Source organism: Miscanthus floridulus, chromosome 14 (genome assembly GCF_019320115.1).
Source record: "Miscanthus floridulus cultivar M001 chromosome 14, ASM1932011v1, whole genome shotgun sequence".
Taxonomy (NCBI): Eukaryota; Viridiplantae; Streptophyta; class Magnoliopsida; order Poales; family Poaceae; genus Miscanthus; species Miscanthus floridulus.
The window spans coordinates 10,625,583-10,652,200 of record NC_089593.1 but is presented as its reverse complement, the minus strand read 5'-3'; the positions used below and the strand labels follow the sequence as shown (position 1 = coordinate 10,652,200).

Sequence of the window (26,618 nt, the reverse complement as noted above, 5' to 3'; positions counted from 1 at the left end):
GGTTGAAATCACCGCAGATCAACAGCGGCCCAGGGTAGGCCGCATGCACCTCCTTAAGTTCATCCAGGAACCCTGGTTTGAGACGATCATCAACCAGGCCATATACCATAGTTAGCGACCACGACAATGTCGATTATGAGGTCTGTTGCAAACGTACCATCATAGAGAAACGGCGGCAATCATGGCCAGAAGACGACCATACATCATGACACCAAGCGACTATGATACCTCCAGAGGCACCAGCAGTAGGCAAGCAAACATAGTCAAAAGTTGTACCCATTAGATCAGAGACCATGAGTGGTCGTAGTACATCAATTTTTGTCTCAATAAGACAAACGATAGACATGCGTTCTTGGACAAAGAACTAGCGCACAACATCACGACAGGCCTTTGAATTCAAGCTGTGAACATTACAAATAAAAAGTATCTGATCTAACATGGGTAACAGGTTGGAGATAGCTTAGGCAGTGTGAACGGTATGAGAGACCTGATGCTTCCTGCCTGGGAAAAGCACTTGCATTGCCTCCCGCGTTGAAGATGAAAGGGGCAGCTTGAAGGCTGTCTGGAACTCTTCAAAGGATGCATCATCAGGAAGTTCTGTCTTGACCTCCACACCAAGACGCTTCATCATGACTTTCCTCGCTTGTGCCTCCGGCCGTGTTGCTCTATATTTGCTCTTGGCCGCCAAGCGTGCACTCCTCTTTGGGACTAGCTCGTCATCCTCTAGTACCCATGCCTTCTCAACCCTAGTCATCCTCAGCCTTGGTGTCGACAGTAGCACTGGCTATGAAAGAGGCAGCCTAAAAGTGGAGATGAACTCCTCGATCGGCATCATCGCTACTTGCAGCACCGCCTCATACATCCATCGTGATGTCATCAATGACCACGCGCGGAGAAGAGTCTATGAACATCTTAGACCCATCAAAATGAGGAGACCTAGGTGACTAGATTAGAGGGCCGACCTGCTGTGGTTGTGAGTACCCCAATTGCATCTGGACAAGTCCTAGCGAACATGGGCCAGATCCACCATCTTCAGGTCTAGATAAACAAATGTCCACAGCCTCCCCAACATCCCCGCATAACCCTTTACCTGATACCTCCTCATAGTACAACCCAAAGAGGCAGTCAGGACCATCAGCAGGCCCAACAAGAAAGTGGGTGAGCCAGCCCGCAAGCAACTCAAATCCCTCCTCTAAGGTAGCGCCCATGATGCCCTGATGATGACTGTGAGACTACAGGGCGCCGCGTGGGCAAAGGTCGATGGAGTGGGCACACCTATTGTAGGAGTTGGCACCTTTCCGCAATGTGCACATTGCCACCTCAGAGAGCATCGAGTCCAATGCCATCAGCTTGATAGGAGAGGGTGAGTAGTAGCGTGTGGGCTAAAAGTCAAACTGTTGAGCCAAGGCATCATCGACACGTGTTGCCTGCACCGCATGCGGCGCACTGACGCCTGCACGATAGGGTATGGTGCCACATGGCTCCAGAAAGAGGCACGCCACATCACCGATGACAATGCCCCCCTCAATTACCACGCCCAAAAAGCCAGGCCGAAGCCATGGCCCAGCCAGGGGTCATTGTTGTTGCCGAACCGCATCATCCTCGAGCACAACCCGCCACTACCACTGCCGCTGAAGCTAGGGTGATAACCATTGTAATTGATATCCCTGCTATCACTGTCCTCACCACCAAAGTCCATGCCATCGTCCGACGATGGCGGTGGTGTATGCTAGTCTTGGTACTCAATCAGCCAAAGATGAACGAGGTATCAGAGTGCGGGCACTTCATCATGGATGATTTCGTGCAGACATAGGAAGAGCGGCGGCCCACTATCATGTTCCTCCTTTGGCTCAAGCATAGCCATAATCTTCTCAATAGGGATGAGATCAGGGTGCGCACACCATGCCACGATGAAGAGCTCACAATCATCGTTACAGTCCACAACGGCTTCTGGATTGGCGATGTCAACATTGATGCAAGAGGACCTGAGGATGACCTGTGCGGTCTCCTTGGAATGAGCGTGCGACAGGATACCTTTGAGGCCTACAAGCACCCTGAATTGGAACGCTCTCATCGAGCCCATAATCGGTCAACTCTAAAAGCATCTAGGCCCCTAGTTGGGTTTTGGTGATTAATGACAATACGAGATTACTATGACTAACGTGTATTTTGCAGAGGCAATTAAGTTAGGTCATGGTAATGGCAATTGATTGGGCAATTATGGTTGTCATGCCCATACGATGGAAATCATTTTGGTTTTCAAAGGATGGACGACAAGGTTAAGGATGGACTAGTTCTAAGTGTCGTTTGGTGTTGAAGAGACACTTAGAGTAGTTTAGGACTTTGTTTTTCCTTTAGCCGTACTATTAAGGGGGTATGGACTAGTAGCTTGACCTAGGTGAGTATAGTGGGTTAGGTGTGGTGCACACTTATCAAATCTAGCACTAGGTAGCTCAGGAGTAGCCCTAAGATCAATTGGAGCAAACTTCATTCACATATGATTTCGAGTTGGAAGTGAATGGAGGGTCAAATGACTGACTGGACGTTGGTCTGGTTATGACCAGACGCTGAAGGGTGAGTACGGTCAGTTCATTTGATCAACTGGAGCCATCTGGTTGCGACCGGATGCTGAGTAAAAAGTGATCAGATGCTAGGTGCTAGAGTCTGGTCAACTCCAGAGAGGTTCCAAAGAGGGAAATTCCTGGTCGGACGTGTCCAGTTAGTGCTGACTGGACATTGGTCAGGATCCAGTAACTGACCGGACATTGAACAGTGAAGTGACTAGACTCTAGACACCAGCGTCCAATCAACATCAGTAAGGTTGCAGAGAGTAGTTTTCATGACTGGACGCAGGTTAGAGTACGGTCATAACTTAACGGCTTTATGGCGGGATAACTGACCGGAGTGTCCGGACACCCCACAGAGCGCTGATGCAACCTTCTAACGGTTCGTTTTGAATCAAGGGGTATAAATACTTCCTCTATTCATTCAAGGGAGGTCTCTTGCCCATTCGATCAGCTAAGAAACACACTTGAGAGTGATTTGGAGAGCAAGAGCCTAGTGAGGTGATTGAGATTTGAGAATCCAAGATTAAGGCCTCATTAGTGCAAGGAGAGTAGCAAGTGTGCATCCACCCTTCTCATTAGGCTTGTTGTGGTCAAGTGAGAGTTTGTGCTTATTACTCTTGGTGATCACCATCACCTAGACGGCTTGGTGGTGATTGAGAGTTTGGTGATCATCCGATGGAGCTTGTGGATGACCTAACTCAAGTTGTGAGCGGTTGTGGGCGATTCACCATGACAAAGTGTCAAAGAATTAGCCCATAGAGAGCACTTGATCCTTGCGCGGATCAAGGGGGAGCTACACCCTTGCGTGGGTTCTCCAACGAGGACTAGTGGAGAGTGGTGACTCTCCGATACCTTGGCAAAATATCACCGCATTTCTTCTCCTCTCTTTACTTTAAGCATTTATATTTGAGTAATTCAATTCTTGTCTTTACATTCTTAGAATTGCCATGCTAGAGTAGGATTGAACCTAGGGTGCAAAACTTTTGTGCGGTAGATCAATAGGAACACATTCTAGGCACAAGGGGTGAAGTGGGCTAAGTGTAGGGTTTAATTATTGCAAAGAATTTTAGAATTAGCCCAATTCACCCCCCCTCTTGGGCATCTTGATCCTTTCAATTGGTATCGGAGCCTCGTGCTCACGTATTTAGGCTTAACCACCTAGAGAAAGATATCCCACGGGGATGGACCTTCTCCTATCTTTGAGGAAGATGATTTTCCTTATTGGAAAATCCACAAGGAGGCTTATTTAGAAGCTCTAGATGTTGGAATTCTTAGAGCCGCCTCTCAAGGCTTCCTAAAACCTAGGGATCACATACACCTTTAAGGTGATGAGGTCAATTATGAGAAATGGAATGCAAAGGCTAGAAACATCATCTTTAGAGGCCTTTGCACAAGATATTCACCTCTACTACAAGCTCATCCACAAGATCTCATCATAGGGAGTCCTTCAAAGGGTATAATGGCTCGATCTCAAAAACTTGCTTTATTTATTGAACATCACTCTTTTGTCTCTTGTGTTGAACCTAAGAATGTAGAAGCTCTTTAAGATTTGGATTGGATAAATGCCATGCATGAAGAGTTAAACAACTTCACTCGTAATGAAGTTTGGACTCTTGAAGAGCGACCACAAGGTGCAAGAGTCATTGGAACAAAGTGGGTGTTCCGCAACAAGCAAGATGATCAAGGCGTTATTGTGAGGAACAAGGCAAGACTAGTTGCAAAGGGGTTCTCTCAAGTTGAAGGATTGGATTTTGGAGAGATCTTTGCACCAGTTGCAAGACTTGAAGCCATTCGTATCCTCCTTGCATATGCATCACATCATGAAATGAAATTATATCAAATAGATGTTAAAAGTGCATTTTTAAATGGCTTCATAAATGAACTAGTCCATGTTCATCAACCTCCCGGGTTTAAAGACCCTAGATATCCTAATCATGTTTATAGGTTATCCAAGGTGCTATATGGGCTTAAGCAAGCCCCAAGAGCTTGGTATGAACACCTTTGAGATTTTCTCATTGAGAAGGGCTTCACCATTGGCAAGGTCGACACCACACTATTCACCAAGAAGCTTGATGGAGAAATCTTTATTTGTCAAGTATATGTTGATGATATCATCTTTGGATCATCAAATGAAGATTATTGCAAAGAGTTTGGTGAATTGATGTTGAAGGACTTTGAGATCTCAATGATTGGAGAGCTTACATTCTTTCTTGGTTTTCCAGTCAAGCAAATGAGAGAAGGGATTTTTATCTCTCAAGAAAAGTATACCAAGGATCTTCTCAAGAGGTTTAATATGGATGAATATAAGCCAATCAAGACACTAATGCCATCTAATGGACATCTTGACCTAGATGAGGGAGGTAAAATGGTTGATCAAACTCTCTACCGCTCTATGATTGGTAGCTTGTTATATTTAACCGCATCTAGGCCCGACATCATGTTTAGTGTGTGTATGTGTGATATATTCCAAGCTAATCCTAAGGAAGCTCATTTGGTAGCCATTAAAAGAATCCTTAGGTACCTTAAGCACATACCAAGCATTGGTATTTGGTATCCCAAAGGAGCTAGATTTCAATTAGTTGGCTATTCTGATTCGGATTATGCCGGTTGCAAAGTTGATAGGAAAAGCATATCCATAGGGTGCCATTTGCTTGGTAGATCACTTGTGTCTTGGTCCTCCAAGAAGCAAAATAGTGTGGCTTTGTCCACCGCTAAAGCGAAATACATTGCCCCAGGTGCTTGTTGTGCACCAATACTTTACATGAAGCAAACTTTGCTAAACTATGGTGTAGTTCTAGAAAAAGTACCTCTTTTGTGTGACAATGAGAGTGCGGTAAAGCTTGTTAATAATCCGGTTCAACATTCTCGCACCAAGCACATAGATATCCACCATCACTTTCTTAGAGATCATGTTGCTAAAAATGATATATCACTAGAAGGTGTAAGGATCGAGAATCAATTGGTAGAATCTTCACTTAACCGCTAGATGAGGTGACATTTAGTCGGTTGAGAAATGAGCTTAATGTGCTTGATTTTAGTAACTTCACTAGAAAATGAGCTTGTGTTGTCCCTTGCATTGCATTGTAATATACAACATTGTCTAACATGGTTAAGATAACCGTTGAAAAGCATGTGAAGAAGCTTAACCTTGGATCAAACTTGACAAGCAACTAGAATTAATTTCAAGTATTGCATTGCATATGCATGTGTGTTGTTTTGTCGTTTCCTTTCGATTACCCTTTTATTGCCTATTTTCTTAAAAAGAATTATAGCCTAAGGCAAAATACTTTGAAAAAAATTGAGGGTTTGAGAGAGGTCACTCACATCAGTCCTAATTGGTGTTTATTTGGGTCTTATTGAAGTTGGGACTTGATTGGGAATAGGCAGCATGAAGGAACATTGAAGATTTGCTGAAAAAAGTGTGACCGGACGCTGCACCGGACTCTGAATTCCAGCGTTCGGTCAGTTCACAGGAGGTGAACAGAAGCCCAAAGGTGTGATCGGATGTTGAAATAGTGATCTTCCTATGTCTGGTCAAATGGAGGTCCAGTGTCTGGTCAAGCGAAGAAGATGAATATAGGACCAACTGAACTCTAGATGCGTCCGGTCGAGGGTAACTGGACGCGTCCAGTCATGACTTGAGGGGATTTGGACCTCTCTATAGTTGACCAGACTCTGGTTGGCAGCGTCCGGTCGTTGCCACCAGAGCGTCCGGATAGTAGAAATTATATGGGTCTTCAACTCTTCCTCCTTTTATTATCCGTCATGTGGGGGCCACCATATAACCGTGCCACGCCTTGACCTAATTCCATCCACCTGTGGTGACTTTGTCGTCATAGCTTTCCTCACCCTAGCCACGTGCCTTTGCCCTAGCCACCGCTTGCAGCGTCGTTGTCCCACGCCGTTGAAAGGATCAAGATGCCCAAGAGGGGTGGTGAATTGGGCTAATTCTAAACTTCTTTGCAATAATTAAACCCTACACTTAGCTCACTTCACCCCTTGTGCCTAAAAAGTGTTTCTAATGTTCTACCGCACAAAAATTTTGCAACCTAAGTTCCAATCCTACTCTAGCATGGCAATTCTATGAATGTAAAGACAAGAATTCAATTGCTCAAAGTAAATGCTTAAAGTAAAGAGAGATGGAGGAACGCGGCGATGTTTTACCGAGGTATCGAAGAGTCGCCACTCCCTACTAGTCCTCGTTGGAGCACTAGCGCAAGGGTGTAGCTCCCCCTTGATCCACGCAATGATCAAGTGCTCTCTATGGGTTGATTCTTTGATACTCCATCGCGGTGAATCACCCACAATAACTCACAACTTGAGTTGGGTCATCCACTAGCTCTGCCAGATGATCACCAAACTCCCAATCACCACCAAGTCGTCTAGGTGATGGCAATCACCAAGAGTAATAAGCATGAACTCTCACTTGACCACGACAAGCCTAATGAGAAGGGTGAATGCACACTTTGCTACTCTTGCTTTCACTAATGAGGCCTCTCTCTTAGATTCTCAAATCTCAATCACCTCACTAGGACCTTGCTCTCCTTGGCACTCTCAAGGGTGTTTCTCAGCTGTTGAAATGAGCAAAAGTGATCCCTCAAGTGAATAGAGGAAGTATTTATACACCCTCATTCAAAATAAACCATTATGTGGCACTGCGGGGTGACCGGACCGGTCAAGGTGACCGAACACTCTAGTCAATTCTCCTCGCCACCGAGTAGTTAAGTTGTGACCGGAGCTGACCAGCGTCCGGTCAGCACTAACCGGACACATCCAGTCATGAAAACTACCCTCTAGAACCTTACTAATATTGACCGGACTCTGGCACCCAGTATCTGGTGACTTTGCTGCTCAGCATCTGGTCAGTAGCCAGAACCTGACCAGCATCTGGTTAGCACTAACCGGACGCATCTGATCAGGATTCTTCCTCTCTAGAACCTTACTGGAGTTGATCAGACTCTAGCACCTAGCGTTCGGTCACATTTCACTTAGTGTCTGGTCGCATCCAGATGACTTCACCTTGATCAAATGAACTGACCGGACTCTACGTCAGCGTCCGGTCAACATTTGACCCTCCCTTCACTTCCAACTCAGAATCATATGTGAATGAAGTTTGCTCCAATTGATCTAAGGTCAACTTCGGAGCTACCTAGTGCTAGATTTGACAAGTGTGCACCACACCTAACCCACTAGACTCACCTAGGTCAAGCTACCTATTCATACCCCCCTTAATAGTATGGCCAAAGGAAAAACAAAGTCCTAAACTACTCTAAGTGTCTCTTCAACACCAAACGACACTTAGAACTAGTCCATCCTTAACCTTGTCGTCCATCCTTTAAAAACTAAAATGATTTCCATCGTAGGGGCATGACAACCATGATTTCCCAATCAATTGTCATTACTATGACCTAACTTAATTGCATCTACAAAACACACGTTATTCACAGTAATATCGTATTGTCATTAATCACCGAAACCCAACAAGGGGCCTAGATGCTTTCAATCTCTTTCTTTTTGGTGATTGATGACAATACAACCTTGAGTATGTAAAAGAGATGAGGTTTTCAACATGCTTGGTTCATATAAGCTTTTGACAATAAGAACAAAAGAGTTAGGCAAGCTTATATGACCCAAGTCAATATGATGTACTCAATAGATGTGAAATAAGCATGAGTACAAGTAATAAAGCTCATTTGCATCGGAGTAAAAATGCAGAAGGAAAACAAATGAGCATAACCAAGTGATATGACATGACATACATAAAGATCAAAGTAGAGAGCACACATGTCACATATCACATAAATATCACGATCACATAAATATCACGATTATGATCACACTTATGTAGTTCAATGCATAAAAGTGGACATGAATGCATAGTAAGTATCACACATAAAAAGCCAAATGTAATAGATAAGCTCCCCCTAGATATGTCACTCCCCCTAAGTCTAACATACTCGATCCCTCTCCCCCTTTGGCATCAAACACCAAAACTTAAGGGTCGATCGGCGGGGCTGCAGTGGACGAGTCAGGCACTGAGGTGCGATGAGTGATCTAGAACTGTGCAGCATCATCATCTGATCCTAAGCTCTGAGCTGTATGACCCTCTATCACTGGAAGTGATGCTGAAGCGGTCTAGGTCGGATCTGGTACTAGTGCGACCTATGACTCTGCAGGTATCACTGAAGTAGGCGGCTCTGATGATGCAACTGAAGAAGGGAGCGTCTCTATAGTCCCAGTGATAGGAGCAACTATGGAAGGACCAGGGACATGTAGATCAGGTTGAGTACACTGCCCTATCAACTCACTGAATGTCACACCAAGGCTCTTAGAGACCAGGGTATCTAGCACAAGCATCAAGGAAGTCTGAGCTAGTGTGAAGCTTGTATGAAGAGGTGTGAACTGCAGGACTAGCATAGGTGAGGCAAACCACTGGGACACCTACTCTATAGGTGAATGAAACTGTGTCGCTGGCTGTCCCTGACTCTAAAGCCCACTAGGCTATAAAGTTGGAGTCATAGAAGTGGTGGCAGACTGGTCGATCTAGGGTGAAGGCTGTGGTGGTGGAGCCCCAATAGCAGTAACTACAAGCTACATAAATCCAAGTAACTGCTGCTGCATGAGAAGCTACTGCTGCTGCATGGCCTGCTGCTACTACTGTATAGCCTGTTGTGTCGCTAGAACTTGTCTTGTCTAGCCTAAAACTATGCAAATGTAGCTGCAGTCTCCTGGGCCTAGTGAGCCTGATCCTGCCTCATCCGCTCAAGTATAGCAAGTAGAGCGGGGTCTGTCTGTGGTGTAGGTGGAGCCGAACTAGAGCTACCGGCCTCATGGTCATGTCGTCAAGGAGGCATCTGAGGGATATCCTGATAGTCATCATCTGAACTATCGCTAGGGTCGCTCTTGACCATACCCACCTGCTAAGCATCTAACTGCTCCTCCTCTATAGCTATAATGCCCCTGATAGTCTCATCCTACTGGGCTATAGTCTTAAGCACCTCTAGGTGATGGCGCGGCTGGCTAGGTGCACTTGGCCTGCTGTGATGGAGCATCTAGGTTATGTTATATGCAGGGAACTCGGTAGTAGCACCAGAATACTCTACCAACATCTCTGGAGACCTCATTGTAACTGCCCTGTGAATCAGAAATGTAATCTAGTGAGCATAAGGCAGCTGACGATGACCCCTAAACCCCTCTACAAGAGTATCCTCCATCTCTGATAGTATGAGATCCCAAATATCAAACATAGTCTGCTACATCAGAGAGTTCAATAGCCATAACTGAATGCATGTCAAGCCCTCATGATATCCCATCCTCAAAAGCAGGGTCCTCCTCATGATAGCATCAAGTAGTCTAGCTATAGGAGTGAGGTCTCTAGGTGTCCTGCTCGACCCCTCACTGAAAGGCTCTATGAAGCAATGGTGGACCAGATCTATAGGAGGTACAAGACCGCTGTGAGGATGTCTAGGAGGCTTTGTCTAACCATAGCACACCTCATGTAGCCAGATGGGTTGCTCCTAAAGCCTGAGAATCTCTCTAACCCTGAAGCTCATCAGCCTATAGTCACGGCCTCTAAATGCAAAGTGAATGAATCTATTCTGCAGGTCAATCCAGAGTGTAGCATAGAACTCACAGACCCATGATAGTACATATATGCCTATCCATCCAAGTAAATCTGCCAGCCCTGGTAGGTAAGATAGGTAAGGGTGAATCTGCTCTCCTGCTATTGCAACAATGGCCTCAATGGAACAAACCCTATGAGATCTAAAAGCAACCCCACTGTTAAGATATGCATTATAGAAATCTTCCTGCAATGGTGTATAGAAGCCCTTAGAAGCACGCTCATCCCTCTTAGGCGAGAACCACTCCTCAAAATGCACAAATCTAAGCTGCTGCACCTGCTTGGCCATAGCAGCCCTCAAATCTAGATGAGTCACTCGAGGCGGACCCTATGGTCTAGGAGGCAGATGAGAACCCCTCCGCTGTGCCTCTACCCTCAGTGTCACCTGGGTACGGGTACAACTAGAGCGGCGAAGCTGAGGCTGAGATGTCAGCTCTGTCTCCTTGGTCTGCTCTGCCTCTTGTGCCTTCTCTGTCTACTGCTGTGACTCCCCCTAAGGCTGAGTCTCCTCCAACACAACACAGCATCCCTCAAGCATGACAGTCTCAGCTAGACTACCATGACGACGCTCAACCTACTCAATAGCAGCCCTCCATGCTGGTGAAAGCTGATCAGCAATCTAGACATCACTCCTAGCACCTCCTCTCTCTACACACTCTACGGTGGCTACCACTGCTGCTGCTCTCTCTATGTCAGCATCTGCATACTTCCTCTTCTTTGTCGCAAGCTTCTTCATCGCCTTGCCTTTCACATCAGTAGGCAAGCGAGGCGGAGGCCTTGGATCCTCATCACCTGGACCACCTCCGACGTTCTTGACACGTGTCATCTGGAATGAACTACTACCTCGGTCAAGAAACAACTGTCAACTATCCCTTCTAAGGCTTGGCCTCAATCCGTACTCGCAAGCTTGGCCCTGAGTTGACTGACAACTATAAAAGTGACCTCAGAAACACTGACTCGCTGCACATGATGGAATAGATTGGATATATGAATATTTTCAATATATATCTAGAGATATGAAACCCTAAGAAGCAAGCAATAGATACGAAATTGGAAGCGAGGCCTTACTTCCTGATGAACCGGCGAACCGAATAGCAGAGGAACAAAGCGCGGGGAACCACCATGTTGACAATGCGAGGCTAGGGTTACGGTTCATGTGAGGCAATGCGGCGCATCAATTGGGGCTGGTTGCTATAGGGGAGGCGCTATTGCAGGTGGCTAGGGCACCGGCGGTGCTGTTGCTTGCATAAGGTGAGCACAGGCGAGGTTGGTGTGGCACTATGGCACAGCTACGGCTAGCGGTGGCATGGAGTGCTACGGGAGGCATGGCACTGTGGCTCAGGAGGTGGTGCTGATGTCGGGCATGGGCGCAGGATGAGGTCACGGCAATGCAATGCGGCGTGGTCAGGCGACGCGGGAGCGGGAGCAGGGCAGCATGGTGAGCGGTGGAGCATGGCAAGGGCACATGGCTCGGCGATGTTGGCACGGATGTGGGTTAGGTTAGGTGGCGCGTACGACAGTTGGGTTATATGGTGGCCCCCGAAGGATTAGAAAAGGAAATGAGATAAGAGTTGGAATCCCGCACGATTTCTACTGACCGGACGCTCTGGTGGTAACGATCGGACACTGCAACCTAGAGTCCGGTCAACTCCAAAGAGGTCCAAATCCCCTCGAGTCGCGACCGGATATGTCCGATCACCACTGACCAGACATAGCCAGAGTCCGGTCGATCCTGTCTTCATCATCTTCGCTTGACCAGACACAGGGAGAACATTGTTTTAGCGTCCGGACACTCCTTCACAGCAACGGTTCACCTCCTATGAAGTGACCGGACACTGGACTTCAGAGTCTGATGCCGCAACTGATCACTCTTTTTAGCAGATCTTTAAAGTTCCTTCATGCTGCTGGTTCCCAATCAAGTCCCAACTTCAATAAGACCCAAATAAACACCAGTTGGAACTGATGTGAGTGACCTCTCTCAAACCCTCAAAATTTTCAAAGTATTTTGCCTTAGGCTATAATTCTTTTTAAGAAAATAGGCAATAAAAGGGTGATTGAAGAGAAACCACAAAACAACATTCATGCATATGCAATGCAATACTAGAAAGTAATTCTAGTTGCTTGTCAAGTTTGATCCAAAGCTAAGCTTCTTCACATGCTTTTCAGCGGTTATCTTAACCATGTTAGACAAGCCCTAAATGCATTACCAAATGTTAAACATGTTGTATATTACAATGCAATGCAAGGGACAACACAAGCTCATTTTCTTGTGAAGTTGCTCAAATCAAGCACATTGAGTTCATTCCTCAACCGACAAAATGTTGCCTTATCTAGCGGTTTAGTGAAGATATCTGCCAATTGATCCTCGGTCCTTACACCTTCTAGTAAAATATCATTCTTAGCAACATGATCTCTAAGAAAGTGATGGCAGATATCTATGTGCTTGGTGTGAGAGTGTTGAACCGGATTATTAGCAAGTTTTACCATACTCTCATTGTCATGCAAAAGATGTACCTTTTCTAGAACTACACCATAGTCTAGCAAAGTTTGCTTCATGTAAAGAATTTGTGCACAACAAGCACCCGTGGCAATGTATTCCGCTTCGGTGGTGGACAAAGCCACACTATTTTGCTTCTTGGAGGACCAAGACACAAGTGATCTACCAAGCAAATGGCACCCTCCGGATGTGCTTTTTCTATCAACTTTGCAACCGGCATAATCCGAACCGGCATAATCCGAATCCGAATTTGGATACCAAAGGACAATGCTTGGTGTGTGCTTAAGATACCAAAGGATTATTTTAATGGCAATCAAATGAGCTTATTTAGGATTAGCTTGAAATCTAGCACACTTACATACACTAAACATGATGTCGGGCCTAGATGCGGTTAAATATAACAAGCTACCAATCATAGAGTGGTAGAGAGTTTGATCAACCATTTTACCTCCCTCATCTAGGTCGAGATGTCCATTAGATGGCATTGGTGTCTTGATTGGCTTACATTCATCCATATTGAACCTCTTGAGAAGATCCTTGGTATACTTTTCTTGAGAGATGAAAATCCCTTCTCTCATTTGCTTGACTTAAAAACCAAGAAAGAATGTAAGCTCTCCAATCATAGACATCTTGAATTCCTTCGACATCAATTCACCAAATTCTTTGCAAGAATCTTCATTTGATGATCCAAATATGATATCATCAACATATACTTGACAAATGAAGATGTATCCATCAAGCTTCTTGGTGAATAGTATGGTATCGATCTTCCCAATGGTGAAGCCCTTCTCAATGAGGAAATCCCGAAGATGCTCATACCAAGCTCTTGGGGCTTGCTTAAGCCCATATAGCACCTTGGACAACCTATAAACATGATTTAGATATCTAGGGTCTTCAAACTCAGTAGGTTGATCAGCATAGACTAGTTCATTAATAAAGCCATTTAAAATGCACTTTTTACATCCATTTGATATAGTTTCATATCATGATGTGATGCATATGCAAGGAGGATATGAATGGCTTCTAGTCTTGCAACCGGTGCAAAGGTCTCTCCAAAATCCAACCCTTCAACTTGAGAGAACCCCTTTGCAACTAGTCTTGCCTTGTTCCTCACAACAATGCCTTGATCATCTTGCTTATTGCGGAACACCCACTTTGTTCCAATGACTCTTGCACCTTGTGGTCGCTCTTCAAGAGTCCAAACTTCATTGTGGGCGAAGTTGTTCAACTCTTCATGCATGGCATTTATCCAATCTAGATCTTGAAGAGCTTCTTCTACCTTGGTAGGCTCAAAGCAAAAGACAAAAGAGTGATGTTCAATAAATGAAGCAAGTTTTTGAGATCGAGTCATTACACCCTTTGATGGACTCCCTATGCTGATATCTTGTGGATGAGCTTGTAGTAGAGGTTAATTTCTTCTATCAACCACTTGAGGGGGAGGTTGTGGAGCATCAACATCTAGAGCTTGTGCCACCATTTGATCATGGGAGACATGAGTATCTTCATTTTCTACTCTCCCATCTTTATTACCATCTTGTGGCACATTTGATAAAGAGAGTGGATTAATCACTTGTACATCATCTTCATCATCTTGTGGCTTGATGTCTCCAACCGGAATGTTCTTCATAGCCTTCCTCAATAGTTCATCACCTACATCATCAAGATTCTCATATGCTCCTTAGGAGCCATTAGATTCATCGAATGACACATCATATGTTTCTTCAACCAAGCCAGTGGCATGATTAAATACTCTATATGATTTAGACTTTGATGAGTAACCAACAAGAAAACCAATATCACAATGTATTTGAAACTTCTCTAGGTGTTGCCGCTTCTTGTAGATGTAGCATTGGCAACCAAACACCCTAAAGAAGGAGACGTCTTCTTCCCATTGAGCAACTCATAAGGTGTCTTGCCAAAAAACTTTTGAAGGAATAGGTAGTTGGATGCATAACATGCGGTGTTGATATCTTCCACCCATAGAGCTTCGGGTGTGTTGTACTCATCAAGTATTGTTCTTGCAAGTGTGATTAGTGACCGGTTCTTTCTCTCAACTACACCATTTTGTTGAGGAGTATATGTTGTGGAGACCTCATGCTTGATCCCAACTTCATCACAATAAGCTTCAATGTTTGTGTTGTCCAATTCTTTCCCATTATCACTTCTAATCTTTTTGAGCTTCATCTCAAACTCATTTTGTGCTCTCTTGGCAAACTTCTTGAAGCATGATGCAACTTCAAATTTGTTATGAAGGAAGAACACCCATGTATATCTTGAGTAGTCATCAACAATCATAAGACAATAAAGATTTCCTCCCAAACTCTTGTATGTTGTTGATCCAAATAAGTCCATGTGAAGGAGCTCTAGCACTCTTGTGGTTGACATAAAAGCTTTTGTAGGATGAGTGTTTGCAACTTGTTTGCCGGCTTGACATGCACTACAAAGCTTGTCCTTCTCAAACTTCACATCCTTTAACCCTCTCACCAAATCATTCTTCATTAGATTCTTGAGTGAGCTCATCCCAACATGAGCAAGTCTTCTATGCCATAGCCACCCAAGTGTTGTTTCGGTGAATAGGCATGTCTTCAAGTTAGCATCTTTGAAGGTGAAGTCCACTAGATATAGGTTGTTGTATCTAAATCCCTTGAATATCACTTGACCATCACCTTTCTTGGATACAACCACTTCCTTCTTGGTAAATAGGCATTGAAAGCCAAGATCATACAATTGACCAAAAGATAGCACGTTGAAGCTCAATGAAGCAACATATAGCACATTTGAGATTGAATGATCATTTGATATTGCCACTTTGCCCTTTGAATTATCTCCAAATGTGATTTTTTCTTGTCCATCTACTTCTTCATCTAGTGAGGTGAACATACGAGAATCACCGGTCATATGTTGTGTGCAACCACTATCAATTACCCAGTGACTTCCACCGGTCTTGTAGTTTACCTACACACAAGAGATCAAGCTTGTTTAGGAACCCAAACTTGTTGAGGGCCCTTCACTTTCTCAACAAGTGACTTTGCTACCCAAATTTTCTTAGGCCTATTCTTGTTGGGAGGTCCTAAGAACATAACTTTCATCTTTCCACTAGAGTTCGTTCTAAGCATGTAATGAGCATTGAAAGCAAAGGGTCTAGCATGCTTGGGCAAGGGTTGTGGTGGTGGAGTTTGACACTCATGGGCAAAGTAACCTTCTTGTCCACACTCAAAACACCTTTCGCTTTGGCTTTGACTTGTGTTGTTATTGTTGAGCTTGAGCCTTCTTCTCTTGGTTTGCTAAGTACCCAATGCCACTTCTATCCATCTTCATGATGGTGTTCATTAGTAGCTCACTTTGAAGATGATTTCCTCTTGTGAACTTGCTCAATCCAATCTTGAGATGCTCTTTCTCCAACTTGAACTTCTTGTTCTCTTCTTTGAGTGCATCATCATTTTTCTCTTCCTTGAGTCTCTTGTTCTCTTCTTTGAGCTTCTCATTCTCAAGAATCAAATCACCATCATGATCAAGAGTTTCTAACACTATAGTGTTGGTGGTTTTGAGCTCTTCAAGATCTTTCTTGAGCTTTTCATTATCATGCTTGAGCTTGACATACTCATCATAGTTGTCGGTTTCAACCACTTGCTTGCCTTTGCCACTAGATCCTTACTCAATGATCTCAACAATTAAATCATCATATGATGTAGCTATATCAATCTTAACAACATCATTAGTAGCATCATGTGGCTCATTGGATAAAAATTCTTGAGCGATAACAAGATTATCGTGATTGATCTTGAGAGTTGTATATTCTTCTTTTAGCATATTGTGGCTAGTGATGAGCTCATTATGTATCCTCTCAAGTTTATCATGTTTTTCTTTAAGCTCTTTCTTAGAAGATTTGAGCTCCTTGAGTTTGGATGACATAGCATCATTTGCTTCTCTAAGCTCAACACTAGCCTTTTTCGCTATGTCACATTTAGCTAAAAGAGAGTCATTCTTAATTTCAAGCTTTTCATTTTTAGCTCTTGACTTTCTAACAATCTTAGTGTATTGATTTAGCAATTTAACAAGATCATCATATGAAGTTGATTCAAATTCATCATCATCACTATCACTATCATCATTGTTAGCATGATCATCACCACTACTATCATCATCATTTGATACCTTTCGTTCACCCTTGGCCATAAGGCATAGGTGTGTAGAGGATGATGGCGGTGGTGTCGGTGAAGATGATGAAGAGTCAATCACAATGGCGGCCACCTTCTCATTGTTACTATCATCATCGGATCAGCAACTAGATGAATCAATGTCCGTGAGCCAATCACCGACGAAGTATGCCATCCTATTTTTCTTCTTCTTGTAGAAGTCCTTCTTCTTGCCATCTTTCTTATTATATGGCTTGTTTTTGTTCTTCTTATCTTCATCTTCATCACTTGAGTCATCTTTCTTGCCCTTGTACTTCTTCTTGTACTTGTCTTTCTTGGGCTTGGTGCATTGAAGAGCTAGATGACCAAGTTCGCCACAATTGTAGCAATCCATCTCAGATATTGGCTTTCTTCTTGTGCTAGTGAAGAACTTCTTTTTCTTGCCATCAAACTTGACGCCATTCTTGTTGAGCTTCTTTAGCATCTTGGCGGTTCTTCTCACCATGAGAACAAGACTTGCATCATCAACTTCATCATCACTTGAGCTCTCATACTCAATTCTTGCTTTGCCTTTCTCTTGGCTAGCCTCGAATGCTAAGTATTTGTCTTTCTTCTTGGTAGAGGATGAGCCATCTTGTGGTGTGATGTGCATGTACATCTCATGATCATTGATCTTTCCCAAGATTTGAGTCGATGTAGTGGTGGAAAGATCACCTTGATGAAGCACGGTCACAATTTGCCCATATTTATTAATGGGGAGGACATTCAAGATTTTTCTTACAACATTGGATGGTTGCATTTGAGTGAGTTCAAGCCCATTGACTTCCTCTACAAGAATATTCAAGCATGAGTACATTTCATTAGCACTCTCTTTAGGAAGTATCTCAAAAGAATTAAGCTTTTTCATTACAAGATGAAAGCGTTTCTCACGCTCGCTCTTAGTTCCCTCATGGAGCGTACAAATGTCCGACCATAGTGCATGGGCGTCCTTGTGGTTCCTCACCCGGTTAAACACATCTTTGTAAATGTCTCTACAGATGGTGTTTCTAGCCTTTGCATTCCATTTTTCGTAGTTCACTTCATCACCTTGAAGGTGTGTGGGATCTTGAGGTTTTGGGAATCCTTGTGAGGCAGATCTAAGTATTCCAACATCTAGAGCATCTAAATACGCCTCCATGCGGATTTTCCAATAAGGAAAATCATCTCCCTCAAAGATAGGAGGAGGACATACCTGTGAGACATCTTTCTCTAGGCGGTTAAGCCTAAATCATGAGCATGAGGCTCCAATACCAATTGAAAGGATCAAGATGCCCAAGAGGAGGGGTGAATTGGACTAATTCTAAAATTTTTTGCAATAATTAAACCCTACACTTAGCCCACTTCACCCCTTGTGCCTAGAAAGTGTTTCTAATGTTCTACTACACAAAAGTTTTGCAACCTAAGTTCCAATCCTACTCTAGCATGGCTATTTTATGAATGTAAAGATAAGAATTAAATTGCTCAAAGTAAATGCTTAAAGTAAATAGAGAAGGAGGAACGCAATGATATTTTGCCAAGGTATTGGAGAGTCGCCACTCCCCACTAGTCCTCGTTGGAGCACCCATATAAGGGTGTAGCTCCCCCTTGATTCATGCAAGGATCAAGTGCTCTCTACGGGTTGATTCTTCGACACTCCGTCACGATGAATCACCCACAACTGCTCGCAACTTGAGTTGGGTCATCCACATGCTTCGCCGGATGATCACCAAACTCCCAATCACCACCAAGCCGTCTAGGTGATGGCGATCACCAAGAGGTAACAAGCACAAACTCTCACTTGACCATGACAAGCCTAATGAGAAGGGTGGATGCACACTTTGCTACTCTTGCTTTCACTAATGAGGCCTCTCTCTTGGATTCTCAAATCTCAATCACCTCACTAGGACCTTGCTCTCCTTGGCACTCTCAAGGGTGTTTCTCAACTATTGAAATGAGCAAAAGTGATCCCTCAAGTGAATAGAGGAAGTATTTATACACCCTCATTCAAAATGAACTGTTATGTGCCACTGCAGGGTGATCGGACGCTCTGGTCAGTTCTCCCTACCACCAAGCAGTTAAGTTGTGACTGGACACTGACCAGCATCCGATCAGCACTGACCGGATGCGTTTGGTCATGAAAACTGCCCACAGGAACCTTACTGATGTTGACCGGACTCTGGCACCTAGCGTTCGGTCACTTTGCTGGTCAGCGTCCGATTAGTAGCTGGAACCTAACTAGCGTCCGGTCCGCACTAACTGGATGCGTCCAATCAGGATTCTCCCTCTCTAGAACCTTACTGGAGTTGATCGGACTCTAGGTGCGTCCGGTCACATTTCACTCAGCGTTCGGTCGCATCTAGATGACTTCACCTTGATCAAATGAATTGATCGGACTCTGCGCCAGCGTTTGATCACACCGAAACCAGCGTTCAGTCAATATTTGACCCTCCATTCACTTCCAACTCATAATCATATGTGAATGAAGTTTTCTCCAATTGATCTAAGGGCTACTTCAGAGCTACCTAGTGCTAGATTTGACAAGTGTGCACCACACCTAACCCACAAGACTCACCTAGGTCAAGCTACCCATCCATACCCACCTTAATAGTACGGCCAAAGGAAAAACAAAGTCCTAAACTACTCCAAGTGTCTCTTCAACACCAAACGACACTTAGAACTAGTCCATCCTTAACCTTGTCGTCTATCCTTTAAAAACCAAAATGATTTCTATCATAGGGTCATGACAACCATGATTGCCCAATCAATTGTCATTACCATGACCTAACTTAATTGCATCTGCAAAACACACGTTAGTCACAGTAATCTTGTATTATCATTAATCACTGAAACCCAACAAGGGGCCTAGATGCTTTCAGCTGCACTGCGCCTCCCTGTGCCCGTGCACTGCCGCACACCTCGTGCACCACCCGCGCCGCTCCCCGCACAGCCGTGTCCTAGCGCCACCACACCACCACGTATCTGCTCCGAACATCACCACGCCTATGCCTCTGCTTTGCGCGCCTGTGCCAGCACCGACATTACCAGCGCCTCCATCGTCGTGCCTACATTGCGTTGATCGGCCGCTGCACTACTTTGAACCCTAACCCTAGCCGATTCCTAGTGGTTTCCCATAATTCGTTCCTCTGCTGTTGGGTTTTTTGTGAGCCTTGCCAAGCTTCTCATGGGCTTCCTCTAGCCTCTCATGAGATGCATTGAGCTCATCAAAGGCTTACTTAAGGGCTTTTAGTTCCTTACGCAAGCTTTTGCATTCCCTTCTCTTGTTGTCAAAGTGTTCTTTAGCGTCTTCTAGCATGTCAAATAGTTCATCCTTAGTAGGTTCATCATCATCACTATCACTTTCATTTTCATTATCATGTTCCTCATCACTTCCATCATCATAAATTTGTACCTTAGTGGCCTTAGCCATGAAGCATGATGGAGTGTCAAAGAGAGAAGGTTTCTCATTGATTGTAATGCTTGCAAGTGCCTTCTTCTTGGTGGTCTTGTCATCATCACTATCATCATCATCACTTGAGGAAGCATCACTATCCCAAGTGACCACATATGAACCACCCTTCTTCTTCTTGAAGGTCATCTTGTCCTTCTTCTCTTTCTTTTCCTTCTTGTCCTTCTTCTTGTTCTTCTTGTTGTCATCATCATTGTCGCTATTGTATGGGCATTGAGCAACAAGATGATCTTTGCTTCCACATTTGAAGCACCTTCTTGACTCTTCCTTGTTCTTGGATGAAGATTTCTTTCTTCTAGCATGGTACCCTTTCTTCATCATGAACTTGCCAAACTTCTTGACAAAGAGAGCCATCTTCTCATCATCATCATCATCCCATGAACCATCATCTTCACTTGATGTATCTTGCTTTGCCTTGCCCTTGGATGATGTGACCTTGAATGCCACGCTCTTCTTTTACTCATCCTTCTTCTCATCTTTCTTCTCCTTCTTTTCTTCCTTCTCATCATCATCTCTATATGTATCATCAGTCATTATATCTCCCAACACTTGGTTTGGTGTCATGGTGTCCAAACCACTCCTCACTAGAATAGTGACCAATGTGCCAAATCTTGAAGGCAAACATCTCAAAAACTTGTGGGAGAAGTCCTTGTCCTTCACCTCTTCTCCAAGTGCTTTGAGATCATTGACAAGCACTTGAAGTCTATGGAACATCTCCGACACACTCTCATCCTCCATCTTGAAGCTTGCAAACTTTTCTTTGAGAATGTATGCCTTTGCACCCTTCACGGCTTGAGTGCCCTCAAATGATTCCTCCAACTTCTTCCATGCCTCATGAGCTCTCTCAATGTTCTTGATTTGCTCAAATGTTCTCTCATCCAAAGCATCATGGATGGCACTAAGAGCAATGTCATTATTTTGGAGTAGTATTTCTTCAGCAGCGGTGGGAGCGTCTTCATCTTCAATCTCAATCTTTGTCTCTACCACCTTCCAAACCTTTCTATTGATTGACTTGATATAAGTTATTATCTTAGCTTTCCAATAGGGATAATTTGAGCCATCAAATTGGGGTAGCTTCTTGGTGTTGTTGATTTAAGCTATTTTTACACCGAAGGTTGTTAAGCCTCAAATCACAGTAACCTCGGCTCCGATACCACTTGAAAGGTCCTAATGGCTAGAGGGGGGGTGAATAGCCTATTAAAAATTTCTACAACAACACTTAGCAAACCGGTTAGACAATTATGAGGCGAAGCAAGTGTTGCGCTAGCCTACTAAAAATGCAAGCCATATACCACAATTCTAGTTTCTATAGATTCTAACCACACAATGACTATGGCACTACACTAAGTTAGTGTGCTCTCAAAGGCTAACTAAAGAGCCACACTAACTAAACTAACAAGCTCTCATGACTAGCTACACTAAAGAGCTTGATAACTAGTCTGCGGTAATATAAAGAGAGTGAGCAAGAATGTTATACCACCATGTCGAGGAAGGAGCCAAACAATCAAAAGAATGAATAACAATGAAGACCAATCACCTCGGAATCAAATGATGGCACAATGATTTTTTACCGAGGTTCACTTGCTTGCCGGCAAGCTAGTCCTCGTTGTGGTGATTCACTCACTTGGAGGTTCACGTGCTAATTGGCATCACATGCCAAACCCTCAATAGGGTACCGCACAACCAACACAAGATGAGGATCACACAAGCCATGAGCAATCCACTAGAGTACCTTTTGGCTCTCCACTGGGGAAAGGTCAAGAACCCCTCACAATCACCATGATCGGAGCCAGAGACAATCACCAACCTCCGCTTGATGATCCTCGCTGCTCCAAGCCATCTAGGTGGCGGAACCACCAAGAGTAACAAGCAAATCTCACAGCGAAACACGAACATCAAGTGCCTCTAGATGCAAACACTCAAGCAATGCACTTGGATTCACTCCCAATCTCACAAAGATGATGAATCAATGATAGAGATGAGTGGGAGGGCTTCGGCTAAGCTCACAAGGTTGCTATGTCAATGCAAATGGCCAAGAGAGTGAGCTTGAGCTGGCCACGGGGCTTAAATAGAAGCCCCCACGAAATAGAGCCGTTGTACCCCTTCACTGGGCACAACACGGGGTGACTGAACGCTCCGGTCATATTGACCGAACGTAGGACTCCAACGTCTGGTCGTGCGATGCTCACCACGTGTCCCCTCTCTTCAAATATTGATCGCTCAATCTCAACGGTCAAGTGAAGACTGGACACAGCCGCTTAAAGTGACCAGACGCTAGACCTCAGTGTCCGGTCGTTTACACTAAGCATCTAGAAATGATTTTTCACGACCGGACGCGTCCGGTCATGCTCGACTGGACACACCCAGTGTCCTATCACACAGTGACTCTTCTATGCGCTGCCACATCAGTCAGACCAGACGCACCTTGTCAACATCCTATCACCAAGTGACCCAACGTCCGGTCGAAGACCGACACCAGCGTCTTTGCTATATCATTGACCGGACTCATCGGTCCTACTGAGACCAGCGTCCGGTCATAGCGTGACCAGTATGACTAACTCCTTTTCAACTCTATCTTCTTCACCCTTGCTCAAATGTGCCAACCACCAAGTGTATCACCTTGTGCACATGTGTTAGCATATTTTCACAAACATTTTCAAGGGTGTTAGCACTCCACTAGATCCTAAATGCATATGCAATGAGTTAGAGCATCTAGTGGCACTTTAACAACCGCATTTTGATACGAGTTTCACCCCTCTTGATAGTACAGCTATCAATCCTAAATGTGATTACACTCACTAAGTGTCTTGATCACCAAAACAAAATAGCTCCTACCATTTATACCTTTGCCTTGAGCCTTTTGTTTTTCTCTTTCTTCTTTTCAAGTCCAAGCACTTGATCATCACCATGGCATCACCATCATCATGTCATGGTCTTCATTTGCTTCACCACTTGGAATGTGCTACCTATCTTATGATCACTTGATAAACTAGGTTAGCACTTAGGGTTTCATCAATTCACCAAAACCAAACTAGAGCTTTCATCCTACCCCGTCGATAGACCCTTAGGTTTTGGTGCTTGACACCAAAGGGGGAGAGGGACCGAGTATGTTAGATCTAGGGGGAGCGATATATCTAGGGGGAGCTTATGATTTATTACTTTTGGTTTTTTATGTGTGATACATTACTATGTATTCATGTTTACTTTCATGCATTGAACTACATACGTGTGATTGTGATATTTATGTGATATGTGTGATACTTATGTGATATGTGATATGTGTGCTCTCTACTTTGATCTTTATATATGCCATGTCACTTCATTATGCTCATTTGGTTTGCTTCCGTGTTTTACTCCAATTCAAATGAGCTTTATTTCTTATACTCATGCTTATTTCATATCTATTGAGTACATCATATTGGCTTGGGTCACATAAGCATGCCTAACTCTTTTGTTCTTATTGTCAAAAGCTTATATGAACCAAGCATCTTGAAAATCTCATCTCTTTTATATACTCAAGGTTGTATTGTCATCAATCACCAAAAAGGGGGAGATTGAAAGCATCTAGGCCCCTAGTTGGGTTTCAGTGATTAATGATAATATGAGATTACTATGACTAACGTGTGTTTTGAAAAGGCAATTAAGTTAGTTCATAGTAATGGTAATTGATTGGGCAATCATGGTTGTCATGCCCCTACGATGGAAATCGTTTCGATTTTCAAAGGATGGATGACAAGGTTAAGGATGGACTAGTTCTAAGTGTTGTTTGGTGTTGAAGAGACACTTAGAGTAGTTTAGGACTTTGTTTTTCCTTTGGTCATACTATTAAGGGGGGTATGGACTAGTAGCTTGACCTAGGTGAGTCTAGTGGGTTAGGTGTGGTGCACACTTGTCAAATCTAGCACTAGGTAGCTCAGGAGTAGCCCTAAGATCAATTGGAGCAAACTTCATTCACATATGATTTTGAGTTGGAAGTGAATGGAGAGCCAAATGACTGATCGGACGCTGGTCTGGTTGTGACCAGACGCTGAAGGGTGAGTCTGGTCAGTTCATTTGATCAACTGTAGTCGTTTGGTTGCGACCGGACGCTGAGTGAAAAGTGACCGGATGCTAGGTGCCAGAGTCCAGTCAACTCCAGAGAGGTTCCAGATAGGGAAATCCATGATCGAATGCGCCTGGTTAGTGCTAACCGGATGCTGGTCAGGATCCGGTAACTAACCGGATGCTGAACAGCGAAGTGACCGAACTCTGGATGCCAGCGTCTGGTCAATATCAGTAAGGTTCTAGAGAGCAGTTTTCATAACCGGACACGTCCGGTCAGTGCTGACCGGACACAGGTCAGAGTCCGGTCACAACTTAATGGCTCTATGGCAGGGATAACTGATCGGAGCATCCGGTCACCTTGATTGGAGCGTCTGGTCACCCCGTAGAGCGCTGACACAACCTCCTAATGGTTTGTTTTGAATGAGGAGGTATAAATACTTCCTCTATTCATTCAAGGGAGGTCTCTTGCCCATTTGATCAGCTGAGAAACACCCTTGAGAGTGCTTTGGAGAGCAAGAGCCTAGTGAGGTGATTGAGATTTGAGAATCCAAGATTAAGGCCTCATTAGTGTAAGGAGAGTAGCAAGTGTGCATCTACCCTTCTCATTAGGCTTGTTGTGGTCAAGTGAGAGTTCGTGCTTGTTACTCTTGGTGATCGCCATCACCTAGATGGCTTGGTGGTGATCGGGAGTTTGATGCTCATTTGGTGGAGCTTGTGGATGACCCAACTCAAGTTGTGAGTGGTTGTGAGCGATTCACCATGATGGAGTGTCAAAGAATCAGCCCGTAGAGAGTACTTGATCCTTGCACGGATCAAGGGGAGCTACACCCTTGCGCGGGTGCTCCAACAAGGACTAGTGGGGAGTGATGACTCTCCGATACCTCGGCAAAACATCACCATGTTCCTTCTCCTCTCTTTACTTTAAGCATTTACATTTGAGCAATTCAATTCTTGTCTTTACATTCTTAGAATTGCTATGCTAGAGTAGGATTGGAACCTAGGGTACAAAACTTTTGTGCGGTAGATCAATAGGAACATATTCTAGGCACAAGGGGTGAAGTGGGCTAAGTGTAGGGTTTAATTATTGCAAAGAATTTTAGAATTAGCCTAATTCACCCCCCTCTTGGGCTTCTTGATCCTTTCAGACTCCACCTCCGCCAACGAAGGATGAAGGGAGCACCCTTCGGCGCCAGGGAATGAAGGACCATCTCTAGGTCCTCGCGACGACTGAAGCGAATGATGAAGTCGTCTAGCCTCATACGGCGCACGGTGACCTGGTCATCCATCATGCCATAATGCTTAATGAGATGAGCTAGAATCATGGCCAGAGTGACCGTCGGTTTGATGCCAACCACAAGTGCCAGCAGAACCAGGGGAAGCGCATCCTCCGCCGCTTGGATGGCCGGAGTCTAGGGGATGACAACAAGCTTGAGCAGAGTCCTCCTTGCCCGCAACCTCGGTGAAGCCGGCGGTGACTGGCCTCACCACACCGGGGAGCACAGCGCTCGATGGGGCTAGTCTGACTCAAGGGACTCTAGGTGATCTAGAGCACCACCTGTAGTAGTGTTGTGGCCACCAATATTGTCCATGACTGGTGCCCCTGGTCCTACGCACCACGAGCTCTGTCCACCGGCTCAATGACCTTCGGCTCCGCCATCTAGGGTTAAGGTGTGGGAGGCTAGCACATAGGAGGAACCAAAGGCTCCCTTCTAGTGGATGCCGAATGCGCTGAAGTTGTATCCACTGGTGACTATGAGAGGACTAATGACATTAAGCACCCCCATGAGTACTGGACGTATGTGGTAGAGAGCATCCACGCTTGCCATCCCAGCGACTAGTGGAGGGAGGGCGAGGGCAGTCCCTCGCTTGGTGCCCGACATCCCTATAGTTGTAGCACTTCGCCAGAAAAGTGCAATCGGCATGCACGTGATCACCAGCAAGGCAATTGAAGCACTTCCCGATGAGGTTCGATGGGACCGGCCGATGTGGTGATGGGGCATGACGCCAACACCTCCTGCTCTGAACCTGCAGGAAACCCTTGGTGTCTGGCGTGAAGGACATATGCAGAGGGTGCATGACGATGGATGCGAGCCGAGGGGGACTAAGGTGCCTAAGACCCAGCATCCCTCCACACGTTGACCATGAAGCCCCTATGATATGGTCGGCGGCAATGGCATCGATGCTGCAGCTGAGGCCAACACACCACCTTGCCACGACCCGATGAAGGAGGCGCGTTGGAGTCATTGAGAGAGGCCTCTGAGTCGGTGAA

The 26,618-nt window shown here is 44.7% G+C and overlaps 1 pseudogene; it reads right to left on the bottom strand.

The window, feature by feature from the left end:
- Positions 1-1,768: 1,768 nt before the first annotated feature.
- Positions 1,769-26,006, bottom strand: LOC136503023 (uncharacterized; annotated as a pseudogene).
- Positions 26,007-26,618: the final 612 nt, after the last annotated feature.